Below are 15,621 nucleotides of genomic sequence, written 5' to 3' on the forward strand. Positions count from 1 at the left end.
CGTGTGCTCTTCCGATCTAGTAGTTTTAAACCGTAAATTCTAAGATAAATAAACAAAAAATAAATATACTTAACTGTTATTTTACATGTTATAAGTGTTAATTTTACTGAAAAATAATGTTTCCAATTTGTTTACAAATTGTTTTAAAGTGTTACATTTTTTGTATTAATGTTTACATAATATTTGTGTTAGCTTCTAACGTATTCATCTTGCGTTAAATTAACACAAAAATTTGAGTGGACCGTTTGAAACATATAAAACGTGTTAAATTTAACTAGTCTTAAATTTTTAAACTGTGTAGACGAGATTGTAAGAGAATATATAGAAAGAGAAAATTCTGAAACAACTTTTAACTGATAAAAGTTTTAATAACTAAAATAATAACACATAAAACACAATAATCATTGAAAAGACCTCAGGAAACTATATAGAAAACTTTATGAAAGATTTACGACAAATAATTAAAATGATAAATGTCGACTTGAGGAATAAACTTGATTACATCCTGGATGTGAAAACTCGTCAAACAATTAACGACAGCTTGTTTAAACGACTGCAGTCGGATTTGCCTGAGAAAGTTTAACTCCTGCACGCAAAAGCCGTTTTGTCTTAAACCGGATCCAATACGGCGACAACGTAGTACCGTTAGCACTCATTGAAACAAGTTGTTCATTCAATTGTACATATGTAGGTACTTGCCTGGTCTGAATCCGGTTTAAAACACATACGTCAATTTCTTTTATTTTTAATTTTTCGAAGCCGCCATTAATGTCTCTATTCTTGTACGCAATATGAATACCGATTTGTGACGACCCTACATTCAAGTTAGGTACCGCGGAGGTTCTATCGGAATTCGCGTTATAAATCTGATAGGATTTTAAAGCACACGCGGCAAGCACGCCGATCATCGGAGTCTCCGAATCGCCAATTGTTACGAAACGGAAACCAGTGCCGAAATCCTGCTAAACGGGAGAACAATAACTACGGGAATTAATCGCGCGAATTTTTCAACGCGCGAGGCGTTCGTCATCGATGCCAGACCGATGCCGAGAGAACAATAAAGCTTTATTGCCGTAGCGAGTAATTGAGTGCGAACCCTTGCTCGCGCGTAGCGACGCTATCAACTTTATGTACGTATAGACCGTAGAACTGAGGAATTTACATTTGTTTAAAAAAGAATAAATATCCTATTTATATGTGCATAAAAGCATCACGTAAAATAAAAATCGATAAATACTACTATAATAGATTTAACAAGTGGAAGCTAAACAAAAAAATTCATTTTAATCTCATTTATATTATTATATTTATATAAATATTTATATAAACGTACCATAATAATGGCGATTTTAGATCCACTTTTAATCCTTGTCTAGAATAAAAGAACTGTAAATATCTCCTACACGTACGGATCATTATTTTGCATTATGCAACCTTGAGTAAATATAAAATATGTTTATTGCACGGTGAAAAACAATTATAAAATTATTGCGAAAATGTGCATAATAAAATTTCAGAGTAAATGTATATAGATATGCACGTTCGTTATTCATGACTAGTGAATATTCCAATTGCCGACATTACATTCGAAAGGTATACCATACATAACGTTGTTTACGAAGTTCAAAGTTGCATATCATGATAAATCAATTCTCGAGAAAGCACTCCAAGTTTCTAACGTACTGAAGACGGATTCATATACGAGAAAAACTGTAGTTGCAGGCACAATAGCTACCGGATATTTTGCTGTAATTTATACACTTCAGTGTTACTCGGAATAAACCTAGCAATTTAGGACTCGCATTTATTCACTGCTGTATAATTGAAAAGTTCTCAGATATACATGTTATTTTAAATTAGTTCATCAGAAATTGTTCCGAACTTTAATTCTTCGGAAATTTGAAGTTCACATTATTATATTGAAATCTATTATTATACAACATAGAACAATTTACAATTTGGTTCCAATAGACAATTATTCATAAAATTAAAATGAAAATTAATGCGTAATTTCTCTAATTTAACTTTCGTTTATCACAAAATAAACAGAACACAAAATAAATTTCACTAAAACACATTAAGTAATTAACTGTGTATTTACAGCAAGTCGAGTTATGAAATTATGGCAATTAATTATTAGCTAATTTCAAACTTTATCTCTCACTTTTATACACTTAAACTGTATGTAAAATGCAGCTTAGAGAAAGCTCACTCATTTATTGAAACTTTCATTGTTGACAGTCCGGAGATAACTTATATTCATTTTAATTTTTCATTTTGATATAAAAATGGACTATATAGAAATCATCACACAAAATTATATTATTTTACTGGATTTATATACAAATAAAAGTATAATAGTTAAATATTGTTATATTTATTCAGAATTGCGTAATGCAAAATAATAACGAAAAAATGAAAATGTTTACGGATGTTCTTTTATTTTTAATAAAGATTAAAAGTAGATTATTTAAAATCATTATTGTGATATTCATATACATAAACACAATAATATAAATAATTAAAATAAATTTTTCCATTTACGTTTTCTCTGTTCCATTTTAAATAATTTTGTACAACAAAATTTAATCTTAACAATTTACTATTCTTATTTTTTTAAAATCATATATCTGATGGAAGTAAATAATTAACCCATCAAAAAAAGTATTATAACGAAATACGTGATGGTTAACAATTAAATTATTTTAAAAGAATTATTATTATTATTATTTTATATTTTTAAAAGAATTACGTGGGATATATGATAGTTAATTCTATTAAAATGATAGTTTTATATTATACATATATTATATATATTTATATATTTACATATAGGTACATATATAGTTATACTTATTATGATAATTTTAAATTATATTTTTTAAAACATCCATTGTTTTTTGTAATTTAAACTTTTATTAAATAATTACATCTATAATACATGTTTGTACACACAACGCGCGCGCGTATATGTGTGCTACCGTTTACTTCCTAAACAAATATATAAAGAGAAATTATGTTTCTAAGACTATAGATGAAACTAGAAACTAAAGTACATCGATATTAATAGAGATTAATATAACATTGCTCGTATCTATCGTTGTTTAATCTTCTACTTAATAAGGAATCCATAAACTCATGAACTGCTATATCATATTTTCTATAAACTCAGGAAACTTAACCAAAACTAACCTAATCTAATATAATATCTAGAAGAGAAACGAGGAGAGAAATCTAACGATAAAGAGAAGTTATCGTATTCTGAACCAAATCGATCGTCATGAAATTTCCTAGTTCATAAATTTTGATTTCCATATGATTTTCTTCAATGAAATTAATAAATATAAATGTAATCCTCTATTGTATAGTTAAAAATTCCTCAAATTTCGTAATAACACATGAGTTCATTCAACAACTCCATTTGCATCATTGATCCGTCAGAACACAAAGGCATAAGGACTCAGTGTCAAAATCGCATAATAGCGATCAAACGATATTACATGCACGATCATTCGCAAACTTTGAGATCGTAAAATCTAACTGCATCGCGATCTCTTGCGCTAATTGTACTATTGCCGAAACAACAACAGCAATGCATTATGCATTACGTAACGTGAGTTAATTGTACGAGAGTACAAGTTATGACCCAACGTACATCGGTTACGACCAATTCGTTTCTGTAGTGCTTCGCGGTTTCCTCATCAATGGGCAAAGTGCATAATTAGGTGAAACGCACGTGTGTAATCAATGGAATTGTTGGCTAATGTAATTGACGCGATTGAGATGTATTTGCATATTTTACAAGTTCGTGCACATTAATTATCATCTATTCCCTGCACCGTGTATATGCATCGTTAAATTTGGTTCGGTCGTTGTATTATCTTGTACTTTTGGTACAAGTAGTATAATTAGTAATCCATGTCTATATCGCACCTTTGGCTTGCTCGTTGTACACGGCTATGTAATTTCAAATCCGTTTAATTCTAATCTACCGTAATATTGAATATGTACATATAGCTACCATTGTATAATAGCAAAAATTATAGGGACTGTAAAAGTAGTCTGATACTCAAATGCTAAACTTAACAACTCAAAATTAAACCATTAAATGTGCAATGAGTTATCTTTGCGTGATCTACATGTTCCCCTCCAATAAAAGCCAAAGTTAGACTTATGCGTTTAATATTCCAATGTAATCTTAAAGAGGCATATAAATGAGAATTATCGAATATGTGACACCGAATTTTCCCTCGTAATTTATATCTTTCCACTTGAATTGCTGGAAAAAAAATTTCACTTATTTTTTATTACGTGTAAATATGCGTCATAATCATGGTGAAAATTTAATACGTGATTACGATATAGATACGTTATTCTAAATTAATACAAACTTAATTGAATATAATGAGTTCTAAAAAAAACTGTAAAAATGTTTTTTTATTATCCGTATTCTTTATGACATCTAGTATGAAACAAAATACAGCATTACTCAGTTTGAAGAATGTTTCTATTGCTTTTCATTCTTGCGATATAACATGCAACATTGGATTCGCAATTAAAACATAAATAAAAGTGAGAAATATGAAGAGATTAAGGCTTCTTTTGATTTTTCTTTCTCGAAATTCGACAAAGAAAATTTACTATCGATGGAAGAATTAATAAGAGGGAATTAAAAACAACAGATATGAGTAAAAAACTTCAGCCCAATAATCGATATTTTATATAAAAAATAGTGAGACCATTGCGGTTCCAATTCTATCGAGGTTCACCGAAGTGTTGGAAAATCGTGAGAAAACTTCAATCAAGATGAATTCAATCCAACAAAGCAATAGAACTTTTAAATTGTCCACCGATTGCCGACTGATCGAGAAATATCAGCAAATTCGCGATAGATACTTACTAAACAATAATCGCTGTACGATAAGTCTTCAATTAAATAAAAAACACGGTTTTCCACTTTGAATATTATTTTGTTTCAGTAAATTGTTAGATGTCATTCCGAGAAGTGAAATATATCTATTTCTTTTTAATTTAAGAAGATGAATATACATAAAAAATATAATTTAAATACACGCACTTTATCATTTTGTTCAAATAGAATTCTGTAGTATAAAACTACTAATTCTGTAGTATAGAAATCTGTAGTATAAAACTACAGATATATAAATAATTTAAAAAATGTGAAACTCTGTTAGAAAGAATTAATTAACATGGATTAATTTTTAAATTATTTTTAATTAGTTTTTTAAAATATTTTAAAAAATGACATTATTTCTTAAAATATAATATCTTAAAATAAATTTAAAATATAATATTATGATTTTCTTTCTAATAGATATTTTTGAATGTTCATAAACATTAGTGATGTAATAACAATTACGTAGAAATGACATTATAAAAATTATAAAAATAAAAATGTAAATAATTTTACTCTTTCTCTTCTTTCCGAAGATTCTGAAGTAAATTTAATTTAAAAATTTGAATATATCATTGTCCGCCGAATATTCGTAAATTACATCTGCGACTTCAGTAAAAACGCGTCATTCTCTGAATTCTTAGATAGCATTAACAAAGGAATATTAATCTCCTTCAGAAAGGAGAAAACATTTAAGGGACATTAATCTCATGATTCCGCATGCGCAGTTTCGGCTTCAACGACAGAAAATTCTTGGTCGTGGCGCTGCCGCTTCTTTCAGCCGTTGTGAAACGAAACGGCATTATTACGACGAAGTATTGCGGATGACTCTATACTTTATAACGGTGGTTATTAAGAGCGTTGCCAGCAATTTCACGGACCATTGCACCGGTGTGGACGGTTTAGGTAAACGCCGAGCGACCGTCATAAATTCAATTCCCGGAAATCGGCTACGTAATAATACATTATTTTATCGAGCTTGTTTTCACCCCACGAAATGTTATATCTGCACCACGGTATGTATCCACATATGACCAACTCCACATTCGTGGATGCCACATGTACATATGTATATGACAGAGCGTGCCTCCGTCGGAAATAGGCCGGTCTTGTCGGCGGTGGCAACAGTAAATTGCGGTGCCGCGCGCTTAACACTGTTAACGGACTACGACTTCGTTAGTCACCGTCGTCCGCTTAACCTCAGCAGTGACACTTCTCCAGTTGCGCCCAAAAGCCCGTTACACAAGAGGCTGCAGCTCTTTACCGCGAAACCAGCGTGATGACACGGTAGAATAAAATTAGAATAGATATAGAATAACCTCGGAAAAAATCTAGTCAATCATAGTTCAAAATGAAAAAAATTATCTCTCTCTCTTTCTCTTTCTCCCTCGCTCCCCCCTCTCTCTGCTTTTAAACGCGAGCTCTTCTGTCATCTGCGGCGAAGCGCGGCTGACTAATTAATTTGTGTTTTTTTACTTTCTATTTTTCTTTTTACCTTTATCTGCGTTACTTTTATTTTCGTTCTTTTTCTTTTAATAATTTTTCATTATTTCATTTGCATTCATCTCGTTTAATTCGTATATTTATTATTATATTCTTCTTTATTAGTTTATTATTTTTGTTAATATTTATTTGTAATTCTTAACTTTGTATTTTTCTTTACTTTTGTTTTCGTTCTTAGAGGGCTTGCCCTAGAACGGTAACAAAAAGACGCTGTTATCTATCTCTTTCTCGCTCTTGTTCCCACATATTACAGAATTCAAATAAAAAGACCGAAAATTAAAACGTGCAAGAACCAAAGGTAAATTTATCAACAATTAAGTCAATATAAGGCATCTTATTGTTAGTTATTTCAAAGAATCGGAAATAAATTAGGAAAAGGTTAACGCTATGGTTCTCGAATATCGAAGATTTGTGATACATTTCATCCCATATTGGTGGGATGAATAACAAATCGACCGAGATGGGAGAAGCGCCGTTTGTTGTGAGGAGGTCACGAATTGCGGTACGATCAACGATGGCGCGGTCTAACTTTGATCTTGTTTCAGGAACGGGCCGCGGATTTCGAAATTGGAATTCTCGGTCAGATAGCACGTATACGGTCTCCGGCTCCATTGGTTAATACAGTAATACCCAGCAGGTTGTGGATTCATCCGATCGGCTTGTACACACTAACGCGTACACATCGCAATGCCGACGGTATAATCGTGGAACGTGGAACAATTGCTCAGCACCTATCATGTACGACCGTGAGAATAATCATGTCGTTACGCCGCAGATACCAGACGGCCTCCGCGTCATTCTCTTTTCGCACATTCTCTCATCGTATCCTTCTCTCGCCTTGCAACAGCACGTATCATACATCTCCATGTATCCGCCATTTGTCACGAAATATTATGCATCGCGCGACCACGCGTACTCGACCGGCATAAGGAACACCGATAGATATGCTCGAGTTTGGATATTACTCGCTGTTTTATCGCCTCGCGCGGTCCACCGAGTTCGAGAGTTAACTCCGATCACGCTCGCGAGCTACCGAGCGGAGAGTTAGAAAATCGCTCGGCTGACTCTCACGGGGTCTAATGCACGATTTACCGGCGGGCCATGCGGAATCATAGATTATATAGTTAATATCCCAGAATTGTGAACTTCGATAATAACGAAACGTCTGTGTGACGAGTGTATTTTAGTTCTCTTTAACCGCTTGGGAGGACTTAGTGTCAAATAGCGTTAATAATTTTATTATTATGAATTCGATTTGTTTATATAGAATACAATGGTGATTTAGAATGGTGATTTATAAATACAATTAATGTAATCATAGGAAAAATTTTATTTACATCTATATACAATTTCAAATAATGCATGAGGCGTTCCGTTTCACGCATAATACGTATGATGTATTATATTTCATTCTTGTTACTCACCGAATGTTAAACAAGAATAAAATCATGCGCATCATGCAGCGTGAAAACGGAACGCAGCCTGAATTATTAATGTATAAGATTATTTCTTCCATCCTGCATAATCTTATTAGGATATCCGACACAAAAGATTTTATTAAATTCTATAACAATAAATAATGTTTCAGTATACTCTTAATGTACTGTGCAATACAAAAGTCGTATATTGTATTTTAAATTATAATTTATTTCCTCAAATTTTATTTTGCGTGGAAAGATATGTTCGATGAGAGGGAGGGAGAGAGGATACTCATCACCTCTTTTTCCGATGCATCAACCGAATTGCGGAAAATATGTCTACCTATTTTAATGCATTAATATTTAACTGCAGAGAGCCGCATCAACTGCACTCTCGCGTGCATATGTGAAATGCATTATGTGAGAAAGAAATTTTGTTCTGTAACGATATTTCTCGCGGCTCACATTTACGCCGCAATTAATGGAATTACACACAGAAGTTTCATCTCGGCTTTAAGCGCCAGACGTTCATGCCGCGCATGCAGGCGGTCATTATCCGGCAAAATTAAACCGTCCGTCGTTGCTGCACGAATTAATCGGTTAAGCGGGATAACGTCTGTATGTATTAATGCGTACGGAATTCGTTACGAATAATATATCCAACTATTTTCTTTCATGACCGCCGGCGGCAGCGCTGCCGCTGATAATCGCTTTAATTACGCAACGCATTCGATTATGCATTTCATTCTGTAACACATTATGTAAGTATGATGTACATTACAACGATTATAAATTTTAAATGATTATACAAAGTGCAAATGAGTGTGCACGCGCGCGCGCGCGTAATTAACTATGCATTTATATATAAAGCTCGTAACAAATGGCGACGTAATTATTGTGTGATCGGCTTTTCAGAATAGCTAACGGATTACAACATCAGATTACACGACCCCCTCGACACGCTCTTTTCTATCCCTATCGTTCCTATCGATTGCCGACTATTTCTGACCAACGTATACGAGAGCATGGAAACTCTATTAGAGACCCGAGAGAGAGAGAGAGAGAGAGAGAGAGAGAGAGCTGTAAAATGCATAAGCATAATGTACTCATTGTGGTTTACACGTAAATACAGCGCGTGTGGGAAGTCAGATAACACGAAAATGGCGGGTACCGACATCGTGAATTCCGCATTGGACAATCACATGGGGCTCTGATCAAAACGCGCGACATTCGTTTCGCGTGTATTGGAACGAGCCAATCAGGCTGATGAGGCGATAGATGTACAAACGCATGCGTGTCATGTATACAGAATGTTCACGAACTTCTTTTTGTGAAAGATGAATATGCGAGAAACGTGTACCAATTAATTGACGTAAATTTCAATTTCAATTAAAACTAAAATTATATTTGTTTTTTCATATTGAAATGTTAAGTAATATTTATTATTTATCAATTAATTCGTTCGATACGGTAAACGTGAAATAAAAGTAATAGCAAATATATTGATCAATACTCCAATTTGCCAGGAATAATGGTTAACAAAATTTAATCGATGCCAGATTTTCAGTGCCACCGTATGTTATTAATTAAGATTATAAAATTTATTAATTGAGATATTATTAAATAAAGATGCATATTATTAAAATCTTCAAAGATTATATAACATCTTAAAAATAACGCTAGTAATTGTACTTAAAATTTCCCATAACAACTACGGTTAGTCGTTCTCCGGCCGTAAAAAATATTTTTCGGATAACGACTAACGACATTTGCTACTAATATTTATTAACTTTTCCATATAATGATAAAATAATTCACATAATTTCTTTACACTAACGTGAATAATTTTTACATTGCCGTAAAAAATTTTTGTTTTAGAATTAGTGATTTACAATTACAATTAATGGTAATTTATTTGATTCATCATGCTAATTCAATATGTACAAGTGTTTCCTCTTTTTCTATCGCTCTTCTTGATCGCATAGTCTCGTAATATATTTTTTCTTTTAGTTTTAGATCTTTATATACATATTTAAATATTATGTATACATATGTATATGTATGTACCTATATATTTTTTATATATATTTATGTCTTTATAATGGATCTAATCCTTTTGTGAACGTGAACTCGAAAAATATAATATTAAACTATTATAATGTCTATTTTCAAGGAGTTTCTATATTAAAGCTCAACAGAATATATATAATTGACAAAACAAATCAATATTGTGACAACAGAATATCAAAACAAAAAAAGGGCAAATGCTCGGCATTGTATAAGCTCTTTTATATTTTCGAATGATTGTTGTGGATCAACTATCGTTAGCGAATTGCTGCACGTATGCATACAAAGCTGGAATAGAAAAAGCACGGAAAAAGAGAAAAAATCCGTAAACAGAGAATTCATTGTCGATAGTTTGCAACAGTTAACAATACAGCCTCTCGAACTACAGTAATATTGTAATCTACTACTACAGATTGTATACAAGGTTATGAGTTTATAACTTAAATGGTCATTAATAAATTTTATAAGCAAAAGAGTTCACACAAGTTTCGGAATGCTCGGCTTTAAATATGTAGATGTATACCTATACTAATTCAGAACCAGTATTAATACTATTTATTTTCTCCAACTCTGTCTAACAATTTAATTTAAAATAATTATTATAGATATAGCGAATAAAACTATAACGTTTTGCTTTCAATTACAGTTTCACACTAATTCATTACTCACCATAATGATGTCGAAAGAGGCTGCGGTAGATGAGGCCGTTATAAGTCGATCTAAAAACAAATAATTTTTAAGTTTATTTTACAATCAAAAATGCGTGAAATAAATTTTTGTTGCGGCTATCATACAAAATGAATTAATAATAGTAATTATCAAAATAAGATTATGCCACTAACAATAATCATTTAACGATATATATAGAATTTTAATTAATGACACTCATATATGTATATATTTGCATGATCGCATGTAACACAATGACGCTAAATCATCAGGAATAAGTAAATGACTGCGACGTGAATACGAGAGACAAATAAATATAAATGTTTACCAATCAGTGCACAGCTGTCGCAATTATTCCGTTGTTTCGAGCGTACATGCACGCGACTACACGCGAATAAGGGAAAAACGCAGCTAATTACGGTCATTCACGCTAATTACTGACGATCACTTACGCGATTACTGCCGAAACTTACTGTACCGCGCAACTCGTTTCGAAACAAACAAAGTGAAACAAAACGCAACGACACTGCTAGCTTCTGGCATCGATCGACAACGTTTTATTCACGTTCGTTATGCACGCTCGATACGTCTCTGCGCACGAAAAATTCGAATCGCATCAACTTCATATCGAAGCGCCGGCTGATGACATCACGTTCCGAACCTCTCCAGCGAACTTCTCCGGCAAGGATCTCTGGAGAAATCCGACAGCCGCGGGACAAATACCCGTTAATTGCCCAGCTAATTGACATCTTACTCTCCGACGCTCCCGACGACGCGACGCGCCTCAGCGGGCGTACAACTATAAGGCACTACAAGATGCAGGTATTCCTATCCGCCATCTTGGTTCCACTTGGTTAAATAGTTACTTTCCATTTTCACATAAATTAGAGATGTGCGAATCAAGCATTTGCATAGTCGAATCGAATTAAATCTCTTTAATTCGAATACGAATTGAATCTGAATCGAATTTTCCCAGATTTATACATTACACGTTAATTTAAACGCAGGGTTGGGTAAGTTAATATTTTTTTTTAACTAAGTTAAGTTTTTTAACTAAATTAAAGTTAACAGTCTAGAAATTTAACTTAGTTAAGATACAAGTTAGTCTATAATAAAATTAATTGAGTTAAAAGTTAAGTTAATAAAAAAAAGTAGTTAAAAAGTTAAAGTTAAATTTTTTTATTTTATAATTTTAGGGTTTCTAAATAAAGTATATATTTGTTATACTTATTTCTGTCGAGCCGCGGAAAGAGGACCGATTTCGAAGAACTTCCTCCAACGTGATTTAACGCACAGAAGGTCCGCGAACAGTGATTACTTTCCGCGACCAGACCATATATTTATTATATTATTACAATTACCTGGATGTGTGTTCTCAAATTTGAATTTGAAGACACTAAAATAGACATGTATTTTATTTTGGGTATACAAGAAGCACTAAAAATATAACTTTAATTATAACTTTAAAGTTACATCAAAAGTTATAAATTAAGTTAAAAGTTAAGAGCCTAAAATGTAACTAGTTAAGTTAAAATTATTTAACTTTTTAACTTAACTTTTATATTTTTAACTAGGCACTACCCAACCCTATTTAAACGTAATAAATATCAAAATTTTGAATTACATTATTTTACACAATAATTTAAACAAACTGAAGACCTGTTTTCGATTTACATCTCATTACAAAGGATCATGATCTTATGTGACATTTTGAACTAGAAAATATATAATTAATAATATGTATATACACGAATAGTTCGAATGCTTTCGAATATTTTCTATATTAATCTACATGAATACATTATACATATATGAAAAATACTTATTTATTAGATAAGAATAATTGATTGCACGGAAGATATAAATGAAGCAAATAAAATAGGTGATCAATTCAAAATCGAAACTTTGTTCATTCGAAATTCTCAAACTATTCGATTTCAAATCTTACAGATTTGAAGACAAGCTCGAATCGAATCCACTGTGATTCGATTCGATTCGATTCAAATTCGATCTATTCTCACACCTCTAACATAAATAATACTGAATCTAAAATTATGTGAGTATTTTTAGACTCAGATAATGATGTCATTGCTTGTTTACTTTGGTAGAAAGTTATCGAGTTTATACCTCACTTTTAATGTGAGTTAATAGACTCAGTAAAGCATATTTCGAGCTTTATGCAGATTATAAGTAAAAACTCAGTTGAATATCACTTATTAGAATAAAAAGGAACGTACATTCAACTGAGTTATGACGTTACAAATGAGAATTATCTAAGTTTTGGTGTAAATGGAAAGCAACTAATACGTGATGAGTTTATACAAGTACGTCTGACAAAGTAAATGTACAATCAAGATGCTTTGCTGCGTTGCAGTAAATTGCAATAATAAAATAAAAAATTGTAATAATTAATAATTTCTAACTTTATTGCGGAGCAAATAAATTGGCGATTACATTGTCCACTTGGCTGGAACCAAGATAGCGAATAGGAATACCTACATCTTATAGTGCCTTGGTGAACGCGAAACGTTGAAACACCCGATAATAAGCAGCAACAGTACACCGATAACGGGCGCCGACGAGTGCCATGTCGAAGCGACGCGCACGTCGCGCCGCCGCGCCGCGCGCCGGTTAAGCGAAACATTACACGCGCGATCGCACACGCGACTTGACACGATACTGATTTAACGCGCCACGACGTTCGCGCGTCGCTCGACTCGACACGCGTTGTTCGCGGAGTTGAATCTCGATCGGATTAACGCGATACGCGGATTCCGTCGCGTCGTCGCCGCGCCGCCTCGCAGCGAAACGAGACGCGCGCGACGAGAGACTGACGACTGACTTGACTGGCAGCAACTCACCGAAGCGCGGAGGCGGAGGTGACACCAGGTGACACCACCGCGCGAGTCAAACGAAAAACCGTCGAGCCGCGTGACGCGCCGGTGACGCGCGAGCATTGTAATAAAATCGCGACCGCTACACGTGTTGCGCGTTCAACGTTAACTCGAACATATATTAACGACGGCCGATCACCGCCGCGTGTCTTAATGCGATTAATACATCAAACGCGCTCGGCCGTTCGAACGATGTTCTCGATGCTCAATTAGGCACACGATGCATCTCTCACGGTGGTGAGTGACGCGCGATACACGCCGCGCTCACGCTCCCGGCGTCCATCGGATAATTAATCTCATTTCCCTCGGTAATCGTTAGTCTTTTTTTTTACCCGTTGTTTTTATGTGCTGTGCGTACGCGCGAGCAGTGGCGATTATAAGTGGTGAACTGGGTTTTTCGACACTGGATATAGAATTCAGTGTGGCGCTGGGGGGCGACGACAAATCGTCGCTTACGCGTTACGCTTCGTATTATATTGTGGCGATTGCATCGCACAGCCTCAAATATATAAAATGTAAAATTAGAAATTAAAGTAAAATAATTTTGCGTGCTAGATACACGACGTACACAAGACATACATATACGCATGTACATTACATACAGGTCAACACACAAAAACAAAACCGGATCGGTTAGCGCGGATATCCCCGGCTTATGTACCGCGATTAAAAAGACAAAGAAATTATTGTTTAAAAAATTCAGTAACGGAACGTGATGTTTAAAAGTGGAGGACTTCGGGCAGCCGATCCGTAAAAGGTCAGGGAACCGAGAGTCAGATTTGAGACACAGAATTGTACAGTCGCAGAGACAGTCACGCGAGTTAAAATAAAAGACATAAAATTTAAGATATTGAAAATTTATTAAAATCGGACACTTAACCGAGTCCTACGCATTCCAATGTCATAACTAGATTAATTAAACAGACACGCATTAAAATTACCAAAATATTAATTTCGGATATGTGAAGCAATAATGGTTTAACAACTATACACCGCACACGTGAACAAATATTGAAATTATCTCTGACAGAATATAATTATTTTTATTAATTTACATTTAGGTATTTTACATTATTTTGTGCAAAAGATATTATATCGACTAATCGTGATTTGAGAATAATATATTATTAGATTTATTATATATTACTAACATTAATGAACTTAATGAACCATGAATAGCTTTAACTCATTCATTAAATGTACTATTTGTTTGCTATTTATATACTAAGAAAAAAATTGATTGTACAAATTAAATTTGTATAAAAATTAAAAAAAAAGAAAGTTAATCGATTCAACGATTTAAAATCATAAATAATAAGTATAAGAGGGCTAACGAGACATTATGTACGAGGTGATCTTTTTTAACTTATAATTATTATTTGTATCAACCACTGAAGAGAATCACATTAAAAGTCGAAACGTTTGGTTTGTTTATTGTTATGTATTATTGAAAAACCGATTAAAGTCATTTGAATTGTAATTATTGACAAGAACACCTAATAAAACTTGTTAGCCCTCTTACTTATTATTTATGATTTTTAATTTGTATAGTTGTTTGATCCAATGGTTGATTCAACAATTCTTCAGTTGCACAAAGAAAAGTATAGTTCATTTATGTCAACCATCAAAATTTTTAATCAAGAATTAACTAAACCAATTTAATAAAATTATTTTGTTCGAAATACTAGTATAGTATTTATTTGTGTTTGCAGGCTATTTAGTTATCCAAATAATATATTTGTTCATATTCTAAACTGACTAAACGATACTGATGGAGATAATAAATAGTGTATATTTTTAATCGAGCCGTTGAGTTAAATATTATAAATTTTTGTTGAAACAAAATAATTTAGTTCAAAAATAGTTTTTTGTTTATAAGGGTAACAAATTATTTTGTGTCTTCGTAGTAACGTTTAGTTAAACGTATCGAACTAAATATTTTGATAAGATGAAACAAATTTTGCGTTTTTCAACAAACTTTTTTTTTCTCAGTGTATCATAGATTTTCTGAACTTTATTTCTTGTCGAAACAAGTATAACTTATCAGTGATATTGAAGAAGATTGCAATTATCGAAGAAACGCGCGCACGTGTTTCGTTGCGAGTATACTAATTGGATGTCGATTAATCGCGAAACGTATTAATTATACGTACGT

At 33.0% G+C, this 15,621-nt stretch overlaps 1 protein-coding gene across 1 annotated transcript in view; it reads right to left on the reverse strand.

The window, feature by feature from the left end:
* The window catches only part of LOC105451861, a 294,443-nt gene that overhangs the window by 208,307 nt on the left and 70,515 nt on the right, over nucleotides 1-15,621 (reverse strand). The window contains exon 2 of the mRNA XM_011692558.1: nucleotides 10,573-10,622. The gene's annotated coding sequence lies outside the window, so the exon portion shown is untranslated. The remainder of the gene's footprint in view (nucleotides 1-10,572; nucleotides 10,623-15,621) is intronic.

Source organism: Wasmannia auropunctata, unplaced genomic scaffold, assembly GCF_000956235.1.
Source record: "Wasmannia auropunctata unplaced genomic scaffold, wasmannia.A_1.0 LD336042.1, whole genome shotgun sequence".
Classification (NCBI taxonomy): Eukaryota; Metazoa; Arthropoda; class Insecta; order Hymenoptera; family Formicidae; genus Wasmannia; species Wasmannia auropunctata.